Raw genomic sequence first — 16151 nt, 5'->3', positions numbered from 1 at the left:
TTATTTATCCATACAATGGGTGAAGACAATTTAATAAACGACATCTGTATGAATCTTCAAACGAAAGGCGATACAACGAAGGACGAGATATTCCTTTTGCCAGGAATTGAAGGTTGTGGAAATATTTTCTGTTCTTTGGCGCCGAAAATTGAAGCACCAGCAACATGCTTACAATATGGAACTTACAATATCGACAAAAATTGTAACACAGTAGCCGATATCGTTGATAGTATCTTCAAAGTATGAATCTTTCACTTCAATATAGTTATATAGCATAAAGTACAAGTAAAATTACATTGTAACACAATATAACCTTATACAATATTAATTCCTTTTTTTAACTACTATTATATTTCATCGTCTTTTCTGCACTTTCAGCATATGATACAAAGAATCAAATCTAAGCAAGATTTCCTTATAATCGCCTATTCGTATGGAACGTTAATTGCGATCGAGTTAGCAAGAAGGTTGGAAAAAATGCACTTCCAAGGCCGATTGGTGTTCATCGACGGCGCACCTGAACAGTTAAGAGCATTGTTAAATCAAATTATATCTGGCGCTACAACTGAGGAACTTGAGAATAATATTCTTCTAAGTATAATGGATATTTTAGAGCCAACGATTAGTGGAAAGGTATTTATTATTATAAATATTATTTGTAAACGTGAATTTCTCCGGAAAAAGTCAAATAATCTACTTATCTTGCAGCTTTTCCTGGAACTGAATAAACTTATTAACTGGGACGATAAGCTAAATATGTTTGTAAAACTTCTTCCTCCGTTATATATGAAATTCTCTGCCGAATCTATGAAGTCTCTATGTTTAACAATTTACAAACACGTGCAAGCATTATATAAGTATAACATAACGGAATTACCGAAAATTACGTCACCTGTAATACTTCTTAAGCCAACCACAATGTCGCTGAATTTTCCTCATGAGGATTATGACCTCCATAAGGTATATATCATATAAAATTTACTACGATCAAAATTGTTTAATTCACACGGAGGAATTTTATTCAACGGAATAATTTTCAGATTACCACTGGAAATGTGCAGGTGCATTATATCAAAGGAAATCACTCTTCGATATTATACAGCGACAAAGTTGTAGCTACTATCAATGGGCAATATATTGATACAATATATTGATATATTAATAATGGAAAATAATGATTTATAATATACAATATTATAATAATATATGTTAAATATAAGAATTAAAGGGTTAATATAAAAATTAAAGAATTAAAACGTAGATTACCTGTTGTAGAAAGATGGAATTTGAAAAAAAATACAACGATCAGAATTTCTGACGTTAATATAAAATATTTCCTTTCATCTTGTACGGCTAAACCGCTGTATTCATTTTCTAATTCCACCTTCCTACAACAGGTAAATCTACGTTTTAATCCTTTAATTCTTATATTAACCCTTTAATTCTTTATTAAACTTTATTAATTCTCTAATTAACACTTGTTTGTAAAATGACAAAGGACTCTTTTAAAATATAGATTACGTTTTAGAAGTGTCCTTTATCATTTTACGAACAAGTGTTGTCCTTAATCGTCAGGCACATTGCACATAGGATTGTAATATGTGCGTGTATGTATACTATACACTATATTCTATATATTCTAATTTAATATTCTAATAAAGATACAGAGAAGAAACATCTAAGATACAGAGAAGAAAGTTCATGGTATACTATTTATTGATTCTTTTCTACTTTCGCGAATCTTTCAATTTCTATAATTAATTTATAGATGAGATTAAAGGCCGATTTTAAAACTGTTTAATAATACTTAAGAAACCTTGCTTTTTTGCCTTTTCAGAAAGTAAACTGTACGATAAAACATTATTACCATTATTTGGACAGTAAATCAATTTGACATATCGTAATTTAACAAACGATATACGTAATTCAAGAGATAATATTAGGTGTACAAATGAATAATTAAATTATCTTAAGCAGTTATGAAATCAATTTGAAATTGTAAAGATTTTCCCGCTCTTTTGTGATTATGCAATGTTGACATATAGCTATTAAGGAGATCCTGGAGCCGCGAACGACCTCCAACGCGATTGCGCCCTCATCTGAGCGGAACTAATAATGTCGATAATACCGACACTTATCCGTTCCCTAGTTCCGTTATCGACATTTATCGATATGTACATAAAGACACGTTCCAATGTATATTGTGAAAATATACATTGGGTGCGATCACAACACTCAACAGTCGCGCAACTGTTGAGTAATTCGTCAACGTTATTGGTCTGAGTGTAAGCAACAGTAAGGACCAATAGTCACTAACCGCTCACTGAGCGGTTTTCTCCACTGAACGTGCGGTCGCGAGCAGAGAGAAGAATGAGAGCGGCCACCGGCCGTATTTCGGGGGATACGGCTAGGCGCATTTTAGATGCGCCATCTGACCAAAATGCGCCTAAACTACGTCCGCTAGGCGCACTTTCGCGGTGATAAAAGTAAAATGCGCCTAGGTTCGTGTCCGTACTACTTCCATGCAATGGATAGTAGATTAGAAAAAGACAGACGACAGACAATCGTTCCGTCTTTGTCTCACTACTGAGCGGCGCGCGGCAGTAAACACGAGGCGAGGTAGCGGCGATCTTATCGCTAAGCGAACATCTCTCCGCTTTTCTTTCATCTTTCACGCTCCAGAGACATCAAAAAACGCGGTAGCGTCTCGTGTCAAGGGAACGTGCGAAACGAGGAATTATTTTTCACGCACGCGAGGTAGCACATGGGAGACTAGACGAGCGTCGACATATTATCTGTTTCTTTCCCGCTCGTCTAGCTTATTGACTGCGTGAGCCGCGAGATTTTTCTCGCTACTCCTATACTTCGCTCTTTCTCTCTCTCTCGCTCGTTCTTTCTCTCTCTCGCGCACTTGCTCGCTCTTCCTCTCTTCTCGTGTTCTTACGGCTTGATTAAATATATTAATTATATGACAATATATATATAAATAAATGACACATATATAGTGTATATGTATATAAAGAATATTTAGTATTAATGCACAAATAAAGAAGAGAGAATTATAATGAGAGACGAAAAGTTAATAGAAATCCACTCTTAGCCAATATATACATCTTTTAAAAATGATTTGTTATTAAAGTATATGACAGAATAATTTATTTATGCTAATAAATTTAAATTAAAAATTAAATGAAATGTTATTTGTTTTGTAAAAGATATTCCATTGTTACATTTTTCTTTTCGTAGCAAAAATAAATTTAGTCTAGTAAAAAAAGAAATTAGTTTTATTATCATATTTCAATTACGACTTTATTATTTAATTTTACGAATAGATAACGTGCATATTGTTGCTCAACGGAAACCGCGGGAAAATGGTGATCTCCGTCAAAAAATAAATGCAAACTTTTTAATAATATAATAATTTTTTTTACGTAAGTGTTTGTTTTTATAGTATAACCTGTTGAATTTTATTAATTATTAATTCAGCATGTTATAGTATAAAAAATATATTTTAATATAAAAATTAATGTAATATTAATTGTTTGCATTTGCAAGAAATATGGATAGAACAGGATAGGTTGCAATGATACATAGAAAGAAAAAAGATAGATGGATAAATAGATAGATAGATATAGAGATAGATATAGATGGATAAATAGATAGACAGATAGATAGATAGATAGATAAATAGATAGATGGATAGATAGATATAGAGAAATAGATAGATAGATAGTTAGATAGTATAGAAAAAAAGATAAATAGAAATATAATTATCATTATTATTATTATTAATGTTTTCAGTTTCAAGAGAACATTCGCTTAAACGTAAGTCTTACTTAGGTCCAGTTACGAGTGTTAACACTCGTAAAGTCAGCCGAATTTTAAACATCTCGTAGAAACAAGTGCTTCAACTCATCAATATAAATGTAGAGGAAAGTAACCGAAACAGCCAAAAACCTCCTACAGAAAGGAAAAGATTTGAGCAGAAATTCATATTCAGTAGCTTCGAGACATTAAGTCAATTAGACATTCCATGTTAATGTAAGTTGCATATTGAATAATAATCATTCATTGTTAATCTCTTCTCTGCTTCGTATTTATTTTCGAGCTTTTTGCGTTATGTTTCAAATCAGCATGTTAATCTTTGACTTGTGAAAGGAATTGTTCAATTAACAATTGTATTGACTTAACAATAACTTAGAGAATGTAATGAAAGGCCATATATCATTGATAATTGATATGAGCAATTTCAATCGGTTCAATCAATGTAAGTTCCAAGAATTTTCCCCTGTATTTCAGTCGAGTCGTTTTTTCAGTTATGTAAGTTACAGTTTGAATGAAGTTACAGTTTGATCTCTTCGAACGTTTCGATAATCTCTGCGAGCATCACGGATGTGAGAAGATATCTACATTGGGCGACTGCTACTTTTGCGTAAGCGGATGTCCCGAGTCGAGGTACGATCACACAAAGTGCTGCATAGAAATGGGTCTGAGTGGAATAAAAAAATTACATCGTAAAAATAATAAAAAATAATAAAACTTACATCGTACGATATTTCTGCATCATTGTTAACACATAATTGTAATTCTCCTAATTCCAGTGTGGAGTCACCGCCATCTTTATTATTTGGGCGTCTTGGATCTTGTTGTAATCCTCTATGTGATAAACCTACAGGCATCATTATGTGATTATGTGATTATATGTGACAATATTACAAAATATCTATTATTGTAATAGATTTATATTTTATCTTAAAGTACATGAATAAAAAGGGATTTACTAACCCTTTTGAAGAATTCATTTCCAGATGGATAGAACCAGGTGGCGATTCTTCAATTTCTGTGAGGAGATTTAATTCATTTAATACTTCTGCCTTTGCATCTGTATCAACATCTTCTGCTAGAAGGGGGATAGATGCCTGAAAAATAAGAAATTATGTTAACAAATAGCGTGAACAATATCATTAAAACACAAGATGATAGTAAGCGTTACTTTATTTGGTTTGGTATCTGTATTTGCATCATAAATTTCATCGTCTCCATCTCCTTCTTCCTCTTCCATGTCCATGTCTGTATGTCCCAAAAATTCAAAATTCGCTATAACAGCTGCTTCTGTATCTAATATCATTGCTTCTGCTATAGAAGATGGCTGTTGCTGAAACAATAAATTATATATAAATGTATAACGGAATCGTAACTATCGTAATGCAGCTTAATTCTCTTAATTAAGTTCGTATTTTACCTTTTTCGGATGTCCTCCGGAATATAAGACTTACATCGGATGATTCTTGTCTGTTCTGTGTTTCTTCATTTCCATTTAATACTGGAGTATTAATTTCATCTGAGTCTGTATTATTATAATATTTCCCACCGCGTATATTTCATTTCTCGCCTTTCGTCGTTAATCACTGCGCAGGCGTGCTCCACAGGCGGAGTAGTGACTCTCATTCTTCTCGAGTCGGGATGCGTTCCGAAAGTTGCAAAAAAACGGTCACAAACCTTTATGCTCGCGACCGTACCCATTATGAAAACATATAGTATACGTAATATATATTATAGATCTGCAATATTCGCAATGCATATCGAAATATAGTCTATATATAAAGTAATCATTTAGAACACACATAAAAATCGCAGTGAAAAGTAGAAAGCCTTTTACATTGTATTCTATGTGTTGAGACATGATATCTTGAAGTTTTAGTGTTTTATCGTCCTGTACGAGTATATAAACGATTTAACAGCACATAGATATCTATTTTTGTCGCACACATATCAAGTGTAGTAAAAAGAAATCCATTATTTTTGCATGAAATTGAAGGCTTTAATTACCATAGTTAAAATGATCCGATTTAGGTCAAATATGCGCCGTTTTGTTCGATAACTTGTTGCCATTTTGAAGGTAATTTCATTATGCCTCTCTCATAGAAGCCCTCGTCCCTATTGGCAAAAAATTGAGACAGTCGATTTTCACAAGCCTCTTTTGAAGCGAATTTTTCACCAGCAAAATTGTTCGCCATGGACAGGAACAGATAGCAATCACTTGGTGCCAGGTCCGGACTATAAGGTGGATGTATAAGAACCTCCCAACCAAGCTCCCGGAGCTTCTGGCGAGTCACTATCGATGTGTGTGGCCTGGCGTTGTCCTGATGGAACACAATTCCTTTCCTATTGGCCAAAGCTGGCCGCTTTTGGGCGATTGCTTCCTTTAGACGGTCTAATTGTTGACAGTACAGTTCCGAGTTACGAGTTTTGCCGTAGGGGAGCAGCTCATAGTAGATAATTCCCTACCAATCTCACCAAACACACAGCAAAACCTTCCTGGCCGTCAATCCTGGCTTGGCCACCGTTTCCGCCGGCTCACCGCGATTCGACCACGACCGTTTTCGCTTGACGTTGTCGTAAGTGATCCACTTTTCATCACCAGTGACCAACCGCTTCAGAAATGGGTCGATTTTGTTGCGATTCAGCAGCGATTCGCAGATGGAAATTCGGTCCATGAGGTTTTTTTTCGTTAACTCGTGTGGCACCCATACATCGAGCTTCTTTTTGTATCCAGCCTTATTCAAATGGTTCCAAACGGTTTTTTGTGCAATCTTTAGCTCTTGGGCAATCGAAACAGTGCTTACATGACGGTCGGACTCGACAATGTCCATGATTTTATCGATATTTTCGACAATTGGCCTTCCAGTGCATGGTGCATCTTTGACATCGAAATTACCGGAACGGAATCGACGAAACCAAAATTGCGCGTGATTGGCTGTTACAGTATCAGGACCATAAACACTATTCACATTTTCAGCCGCCTGGCTTGCGTTTTCGCCTTTATCGAAGAAAAACTGTAAAATATAGCGTATTTTCTCTTTGCTAGTGTCCATCTTTGACGCGCGCTCAAACAAAACTGAGTCAACTAATCAAAAAACTGTCAGAAAAGTTTTTTTAGTACGAAATCTCATCTTTCTAACGCCATCTAGTGGAACCCGATCGGACTTATACAACGCGAGATACAGATAACTAAAGCCATCTATTGGAAAGATAATGGATTTCTTTTTACTACACCTGATATTTAGAATACATTTCCATAATATGGTTCACACTGTTTTCGCTGTGTTTCTTTCGCATGTATTCTCAGAGGAATTTGCATGTATTCAACATGCAAATAATATATTTACAAAAGTTGTTTTATGTAAACTATACGTATAATTTATACGTATTCGTTCTTCGGTACGATTCGTTTTTTGAATCGATATAAGTAAAAGGCTAATAAAAAGTATGTCATGCAAACTCTTAGCCATATTACATAATCATTTATATATTTATATAATTTAATATGATACATATAAATTTATAAATATTAATAAAATATATCACGACAATATTATATAAAAGAGAATATAGAATGGACTCCTCCATCACCCATTTCCGTGAGAACGCAACCAATATATTTTTTTTCGTTTCCCCAATTTTTGTAAACATTGCATCAAGGCATCTTTTTTCTCGAAGATATTTATTCGAGGTTTTTTTTTAAGAATAATTTTTTATCGCCTTGGAAAAGGCAACAGTCTATTACCTTCTATAATTTTGTAAAAGTGTTGTCTCATGCATAATACATCCTTGGAGTATTTTTCAATCGCAAGGATTTCCGCCTAATGTTATAGTTGTAACGAAAGCTGCAGTATAAATTCCACAAGACGTGGAATCCGGTTGTGTATTAACATTTTCAAAAATGATGTTACTTTCGCTTATATGCGGATAACAGCGATGAATATAATTTTTTTCTTTAGCTACCAACTTATCGTACGTACAGTTAGGTAAACTGTCGTACACGCGAAGTTTAGTGCCATCGAAGAAAATGCATCGCCAATGATCACTGCAATTACCTTCAATGATCTGTAAGCTTCTATTGCTCTGACTAGTTACGATCATGTGAGGTAATTCTAAATATAGCACACTTTGTGTTTCAAATGCAGAAGTTTCTCTTACGACGCGTAAAAATCGATCCAACGATTCGTCATTTAACTTGCTGCATCTAGGCAAGACATTTTCTTTCACGAAAGAAATAGGAGCAATCATGTCATCCAGAATTTTTTTATGTCTCGCCACATCATCTGTTGTTAGATCTCGTTTGTCATTTGAATAACTAACAATGACACAATCGTCATCTTGCTCCAAATCTAGAGAAGCAGTAGTTTGCAAAACATTTGATTTTAATCGTTTGCTCTCTTGGATGCTTTCTTTTTCTATATCTCGTAGGTTAGTTTTTCGACTAATAAATTTTTTGCATGCTTGTTCTTTAGCTTCGATTATATATCTTGGATCTCTAATTGGCATATGCCTATTATGGCGGCTGTCCAAGATTTTCGAAAGCATACATTCATTATAGAAGCGTGTCAAATAGGGCAGCATCTTATTTTTCCAAAAAGCAACGTCTTTGTTAATACGTAACGTTTTAAAACTTTCTAGCGTCCATATAACAAAAATGCAGTAATCTCGCTGCGTTATATTCAATGCCCCTGAACTTGATAAAAATATCAGTGATTCCGATTCATTTCATCACGATTTTTTCTATTAAAAATGTCTCTCAATTGAGGCAATGTCTTTATAGCCTCGTCTGCTGTCAAATGCTCAGCTGACAAAGGACATTTGATTTCGACAAGACCATCTTTTTCAACGAGTCCGTCAGGAGAAGCACCTAAGCATGGATTTTCATCATCAATGAATAATCCGCAAATTTTTATTTCTTTATTCAGCTTTGCGCTCAATTCTTTCCTCGCGTTCTCTTCGTTTTCACGGCCATATTTCATGGCTACGGTGTCGATAAATGGAGGAAACAAAATGTTTTTTACAGTCCCTGTGCAAGACGTTGTTGGTCTCATGCGGCAGTTCCAAAATTGGATGCCATCAACATTTCGCCTCTCAATGAATGCCATAATTCAGATTCATTTTGATCTCTCGTATCGCATTCAGTTTTCTCTCTGTCTCTACTATTTTCGAACAACTTTTTCAAATGATTTTTTCGAAGTTGCTCGTATACTTCAAATGGAAGATCTGGTTTTTGCGATTGCGGGTCGTAATAATGATCTGTTCCCGACACTCGTTTTATTTTTTTTATCTTCCATCTACTAGTCGAGATTCTCTGTTTTTCACAACTTTTATCTGTCGTCCTTTTTCCAATTTCTCGACAACGAGAGGGACATTTTTATATATGTCTTTATGCACTGCGTTAGAACTTGTTGCGTATATACTGCCCCTGCAATTCTAGCATTGTAAGAGCCTTGTTCATCAAAATGAATGCGCTTTCCATCGATGTCTTCGCAGATTATCGAATTGAACAATTCTGCACGATTATTTGTTACATTGCATAACAAGCTATCGGAATGAGCGCTTATAAATCTGAAAGCATTTTCTATTTTCGCTTACAGACTGTGCAACTTTAAAAATGGTACATAATTTTTCTCCATTTCGTCATGGTCATCTGTGCATGTACGACCGCGTTCTTTACATCGTTTATGCTCATCATAAATATGGCTAGGAATATTTAAAATATTTTTTTGTAATTCCATAACTTTGTAATAATGAGGTCGCCCTTCTTCATTTCGTATAGCGACTGCTTTTCTCAATTCTCTTCGCATATTTACAATGTTGTTTTCTACAACATTTCGTATTTGCACAAAGCCACGTTTTCTTTGCATTTTCGGCTGAGTCGTTTGTGATACGATTCTCAGCTTCCTGTACAGATTAAGAAGCAGGTGATTTATGCATTCCACTTCCTTAACCATCACTTTTTGCTCGCGATATGGATTATTATTTATATTTGTTAACTGATTATTCGTGTTATCATGCGTAACGTCATAACGCTTTCGTCGGACGTTTTTTTCGAGCTGCTTATATGTTGCGGCATGCACGAAGTCAGCGCGCAACACCGATTTTTCACTGTTCCCAAATGCATATACGTATATATCATTGTGTCAGTGACATCATTACGCGACACATTGTACCACGGGAGCAGTAGTATATATCACCAAATATACCAACTCGCACAATATGCTTTTGTGTAGAGACAGTGGAGAATCGCTGTCATGAGTTCGTTTCGTAAGTGTCACTAACACTCTTATCTAATAGTTGTAGCAGCCAATAAACATTTACTTCACACCTTATCGGTGGGAAAGTTGTAGCTATGGCTAAGAGAGATGCTTTACCATTAAAATGACACTAAACACGACACAAATCGCATACTTTTTAACTGACTACATATTCAATATTAGTATCATATATTTATTCAATAATTGCCCGATTTCTGTCGTGTTTGGTGTTATTTTAATGATAAAACATCTCATTAAGCCATTACAATTATTTTAAAACAGGTAAAATGCGAAACGTAAAAGTTGTAATTTTCATGTCAGAAAATATTTAAATGCCTGAGTTCCTTATTACGGACAGATTCCCGACGTTGCGGAAGCGAGAGCGAGAACGAGTAAAAAGGAAGCGAGATGACACTTCCTCGAAAAGTGCCGAAGCTCGCGGCGATCTGTTTACGTATCGCTTTTCATCACGTATCGCATAGTGACATCTCGCTTGCTCTTTACTCGTTCTCGCTCTCGCTTTCACGATATCGGGAATCTCTCCGTAGCAGTGAACTCACGACTTTAAATACCTTCTAGCATGAAAATTACAACTTTTATGTTTCGCGTTTTATTCGTTTAAAAATTATTGCAATGGCTTCATGAGATGTTTTACCATTAAAAAGACACCAAACACGACACAAATAGGACAATTTATAAATAAATATATAATACAAATGTAAATATATAATACAAACATCTATTTAATTAAAAATTATGTCATTTCAATCTATTTGCGTATTAATGAAATGCGATGGAGTTTCGCAAAAGAGACTTTCAAATCTTTGATGTCATAATTCTCTAGCAAATACATAATAAGTTTTAGAGCTTGCAGACGAATATCTGGCGGCGGCGACGGTGCACGGACCCATCACCCAGCGGGTTGGGGTTCTCGATTTCCGTAAGTCGCAGTTGCGAATTTTCTAAAGGGAACGACCACCATTCCCTCGCACCGACGGAGAAGTTATTATGGTCCTGCATTGACTCAGACAATAAAAGTTCCCGCATCGGCTGGATATGTTCCTGCCCCCCTGATACCGCCGCCAGATATCCGTTCTTTCGCATATTTTTTTTTTTAAGAAAACTGTCAGTGATGCGAATTTGGTGACGGGCTTGCACGAGAATTTCCCTCGCTAAGGACGCACACACAGCCGGCTCGGTCTATTGGTGTGAGCCACGCGATCGGCAATCGTCGGCGCGCCGAGCGAGAGAGAATATTATTCCCTCCTTCTCGCTCTCGTTCTCGCTCAGCGAGCGAACCTAATTCTTTCTTGCCTATAATCTGAATCGCGGGCGCGACTGTCTCTCTCTCCTCTCCTCTCTATGACAATACTGAAAAGTTTTCTCTACTCGGCGCGCCGAAATTATTACGCATAATACTTTATTATTAATATTATTATTTGTAATATTTATTATTTGTAATTTTATTTGTAATTATATAATAATGCTACAAATAATACAAATTTTTACAAATAAAATTTGTATCATTTGTAATATTTCTAATAGTATTAATAATATTCTGCGCCAAGAAAATGAAAAATATTTTATTAATTATTTTGCGGAAGCGGGCAGGTTTACAGTTTTAACTGTTGAATTGTTTAATAATATTTTAAAAATAATTTTAAGTTGTACAAGGATGTAATATGAAATATAAAAGAATATTGTAACAGAATCAAGAAATACGAAATGAAACCTCCTTGCTTTTATTTCAATATCCTCTAAGTTAACAAATATTCTTCAACCATACAAACATTATATTTTTATTGAGTATTGCACTGAACAACTATGACATTGTTCTGAAAGTTTTTTCATTTAGAGCGATGAAGTAGATATATTTTATGCATTTTTTTTTCACGCAGATAGAAAATTTCACGGTTATAATTGTTTTTTGAGATTATTTTATACTGTATGAAGAATATTTGTTAATTTAGAGGGTATTGTAATAAAAGCAAGGTGGTTTCATTTCGTACTTCTTGATTCTTTTACAATATTCTTGTGTATTTCATACTATATCCTTGTACAACTTAAAATTATTCTTAAAATATTAAACAATTCAATAATCAAACCTGTAAACCTGCCCGCCTCCGCAACATAATTAATAACATATATTTCATTTTCTTGACGTCGAATATTATTAATACTATTCGAAATAATATTACAAATGATACAAATTTTTACAAATTTTATTTGTAAAAATTTGTATTATTTATAGCATTATTATACAATTACAAATAAAATTACAAATAATAAATATTACAAATAATAATATTAATAATAAAGTATTATACATAATAATTTCGGCGCGCCGAGTAGAGAAAACTTTTCAGTATTGTCACAGAGAAGAGAGGAGAGAGACAGTCGCACTCGCGATTCAGGTTATAGGCGAGAAAGAATTAGGCTCGCTCGCTGAGCGAGAACGAGAGCGAGAAGGAGAGAATGATATTCTCTTTCGCTCGGCGCGCCGACGATTGCCGATCGCGTCCGCGTGGCTCACACCGAAAGACCGAGCCGGCTGTGTGTGCGTGCATGGCGAGAAAAATTCTCGTGCAAGCTCGTCACCGAATACGCATCACTACTATGAGATAATAAATTAATAAGTTGAATGCTGAATTAATCAAAATGCTTATATGTCAATAATATATATGTGTATTTCATATATTCTATTATCACTTATTATTATCATGTACACAACATTCTTCATATAATATTCGCAACTTTTTTATTGTACTAATATTCAGATTGTTACATCACACAGATTGTGCAAACATACATACACACACACACACACGCACACATACTGAAAAAAACAGGTTCTTTTCATTCCAAGTTTTACTTTTTATTTATTTACATGTTTTGGTTTCCGAAAAGATTAAAACAAATAAAATGTATGGTTTGATAACCGCATATATGAATTCACATGTGAAACCATGTTAAAACTGTTCATTTTCTTTTTGTTTTCTTGCGCGAGCACAAGTTTATGTTTGTTCTTATTCACCCTGCTTATCTGGCGGTGACTCTTAAATTTTTTTTTCTAATGACACGAATAATGAGTATTCGAATTATAGATTAAGATAGCGGCACGAGGCAAGGCCTACGCACTCCCACGCTAATTAACGAATGCTCATTATTCTTACCCTTATAAACTACTAATCCATGGAAAACAGAATACGTGCAATGTAATGCTTTGCTACTGACGTCGATATCTCTACTGGTTGCAGAAGTGAAAAATGTGACGGATAATTTTTCAGCGCTAAAACGAGCATCATGTGTGACTGGTGTCTCTCTGTACTATCTACGATAACAATCGCAGACAACTGACGGCGCGTACCGCATCATCTTATTTCAGATTTTCTTTAGCTAAGATAATTAATAAATCCGCTGACATGTAAGTCTCATCATGTTATTGTTATGCGAGATTAGAGGGCGATAAATACCAGTGTGAATTCATTATTGCTGTCTCCTCTATTTGAATCTTGGGCAATGTAACAGAATTAGCCATACTTAGCTGCTCATATGTTAGACTTATTGAAGGAACAATATTTCTTTTCTACATCAAAACTTTGCAGAATCTTTTGTAGAATCTCATTATAGTAATCTTATTTGTAGTTGTATTGTGATAATATATTTTCTCTCATAATAAATTACAATAACAGTGTACAAATTGAAAGAGAGAGAGTGCGTGTAATTATTATGACTTATGTTACTGCAGGTATTACTATATATATTATATACAGATGTTTCTGAAGTAAGTTTATTTGTGGCTGTATATCAATTTACAAAATAGGCAATCAATCCTTGTAAAGAATTATATTTTTCATCTTGTGCACTATCATTTTAATGTGCTAGGAGAGGAAATATATTACCTACAAATACAAATACAAATGAGATTCTGCAAATAAGTTTTGGTACAATAAAGAAATGTTGCTTTTTCAATAACATATTAGTAGTTAAAGTAAAAGTGCCGATACTCGGATATATACCTAAACTTGGAAATTCTTATTATTTTGATTTTTAAACATGAATATTTAAATTTTCGATCATAATTAGTATATATACATACATTTAATATATATATATATATATATATATATATATATATATACAGGGTGTTTGATAGCTGATCATGCAGACGAAAGTTGGAGATAGATTGGGTGTAGCCGAGAAGAAAAGTCATGTACCATAATGTCAAATTGGCAATAGTTACCGAGTTATTAATTAAAACATGTGAGCCAACGAGCGCGTAGAGAGGCAACGTAAGCGACAAGAGGCGATCGCGCGCGACGAGGAGCGAGCGAGAGCTTTTCCTTTATAGCTTTTTCCTTATAGCTCGCTCGCTCCTCGTCGTTCGCGCTCGCTCGCTCTTCGTCGCGCTCGCTCGCTCCTCATCGTTCGCGCTCGCTCGCTCCTCGTCACGCGCGTTCGCCTCTTGTTGTTTACGTTGCCCCTCGCCGCGCGCGCTCGTCTACCGTCACTCGTTGACTCCACCTGTATCAAATGTCTACGTGCTTACTGCGGTCGCCCTCCGCTCTCTACGCGCTCATTGGCTCACATGTTTTAATTAATAACTCGATAACTATTGGCAATTTGACATTATGGTACATGACTTTTGTTCTCGGCTACACCCAATCTATCTCCAACTTTCGTCTGCATGATCAGCTATCAAACACCCTGTATGTGTACATAACATAAGTTTTTACAAGTAAAACTTATAACTATAATAAAACTCTACAACACTATTCTATTGTACAAAAGAAGTGATATATTAGAACAGTAGCGCCAATTGAGAAACCTAACATATATATATGATTATTGTATACTTAATATTTTTAGAAATCTCAAATTCTAATTATTTCCTTTTTTTTAAGATATATATTATGTACATAATATAAGTTTTTACAAATAAAACTTATCAAATTATTTTTCTTTCAAGATATATATGTACATAAGCATTTAAAAGTAAAAATTATATAGTATTATAAAAATTTAACACGTTTATTAATAGTGTCCAATATTTAAAAAAGAATATCTTTTTAAAGGTTATTGTTATTCAAAAAAAACCTAGCTATAAAAAATGTCTATAGCATAAATTTTTACAAGTAAAATTTATTATTATTTATTAGAACACTGAGTTATATGGTTATTTTACTTGTTATTATAACAAATTAATTATTATAACAATGCAATAAAAAATATTTAATACGAATAATCTTGGCGCGGCTGCACCAAAAACTATATCGAACTAAAATAATACATACATGACAGCATTTTTATTATAATAAAATATACTTATAAATTCTCTCTATACATATACGGTGTAATGTTCTATTTAAGTTTATATAGTATTATATTAAATTATAAACCTTCACTATAGAATATAGATATCGAATGTGAATATATTCTAGATATTTTGATATTTTTTATTCAAAGATGTTATTCTTATTATAATCGACGAAATGTCAATGATATCTAATTTGACTTTTATGTACATACATCTTCGATATAGTTTTTGGTGCAGCCGCGCCAAGATTATTTGTATTAAATATTTTTTATTGCATTGTTATAATAATTAATTTGTTACAATAACATGTAACAATACATGTAAAATAACCATATAACTCAGTGTTCTAATAAATAATGATAAATTGTACTTGTAAAAATTTATGCCATAGACATTTTTTGTAGCTAGGTTTTTCTTGAATAACAATAACCTTTAAAAAGATATTCTTTTTTAAATATTGGACACTATTAATAAACGTGTTAAATTTTTATAATACTATATAATTTTTACTTTTAAAAGCTTATGTACATATATAAAAGAAAAATGGTTCAATGAATGGATCGCTTCGAAGGACGAGTCGTTTTTCCGTCACGGAATGCAACAACTGCCAGACAGATGGAAAAAAATAATAGCAAGCGATGGCAAGCACTTTAATTAGTACACTTTTTCATGTTTTTTCATACTAAAATCTTTTTTGGAAGAAAAAACGGACCGAATTAATTCATACACCTAATAACAAGTACTAATCTTATAAT

Source organism: Harpegnathos saltator, unplaced genomic scaffold, assembly GCF_003227715.2.
Source record: "Harpegnathos saltator strain DR-91 unplaced genomic scaffold, Hsal_v8.6 scaffold779, whole genome shotgun sequence".
Classification (NCBI taxonomy): domain Eukaryota; kingdom Metazoa; phylum Arthropoda; class Insecta; order Hymenoptera; family Formicidae; genus Harpegnathos; species Harpegnathos saltator.
The sequence above is the reverse complement of the archived record's forward strand: the minus strand, read 5'-3'. Positions refer to the sequence as shown.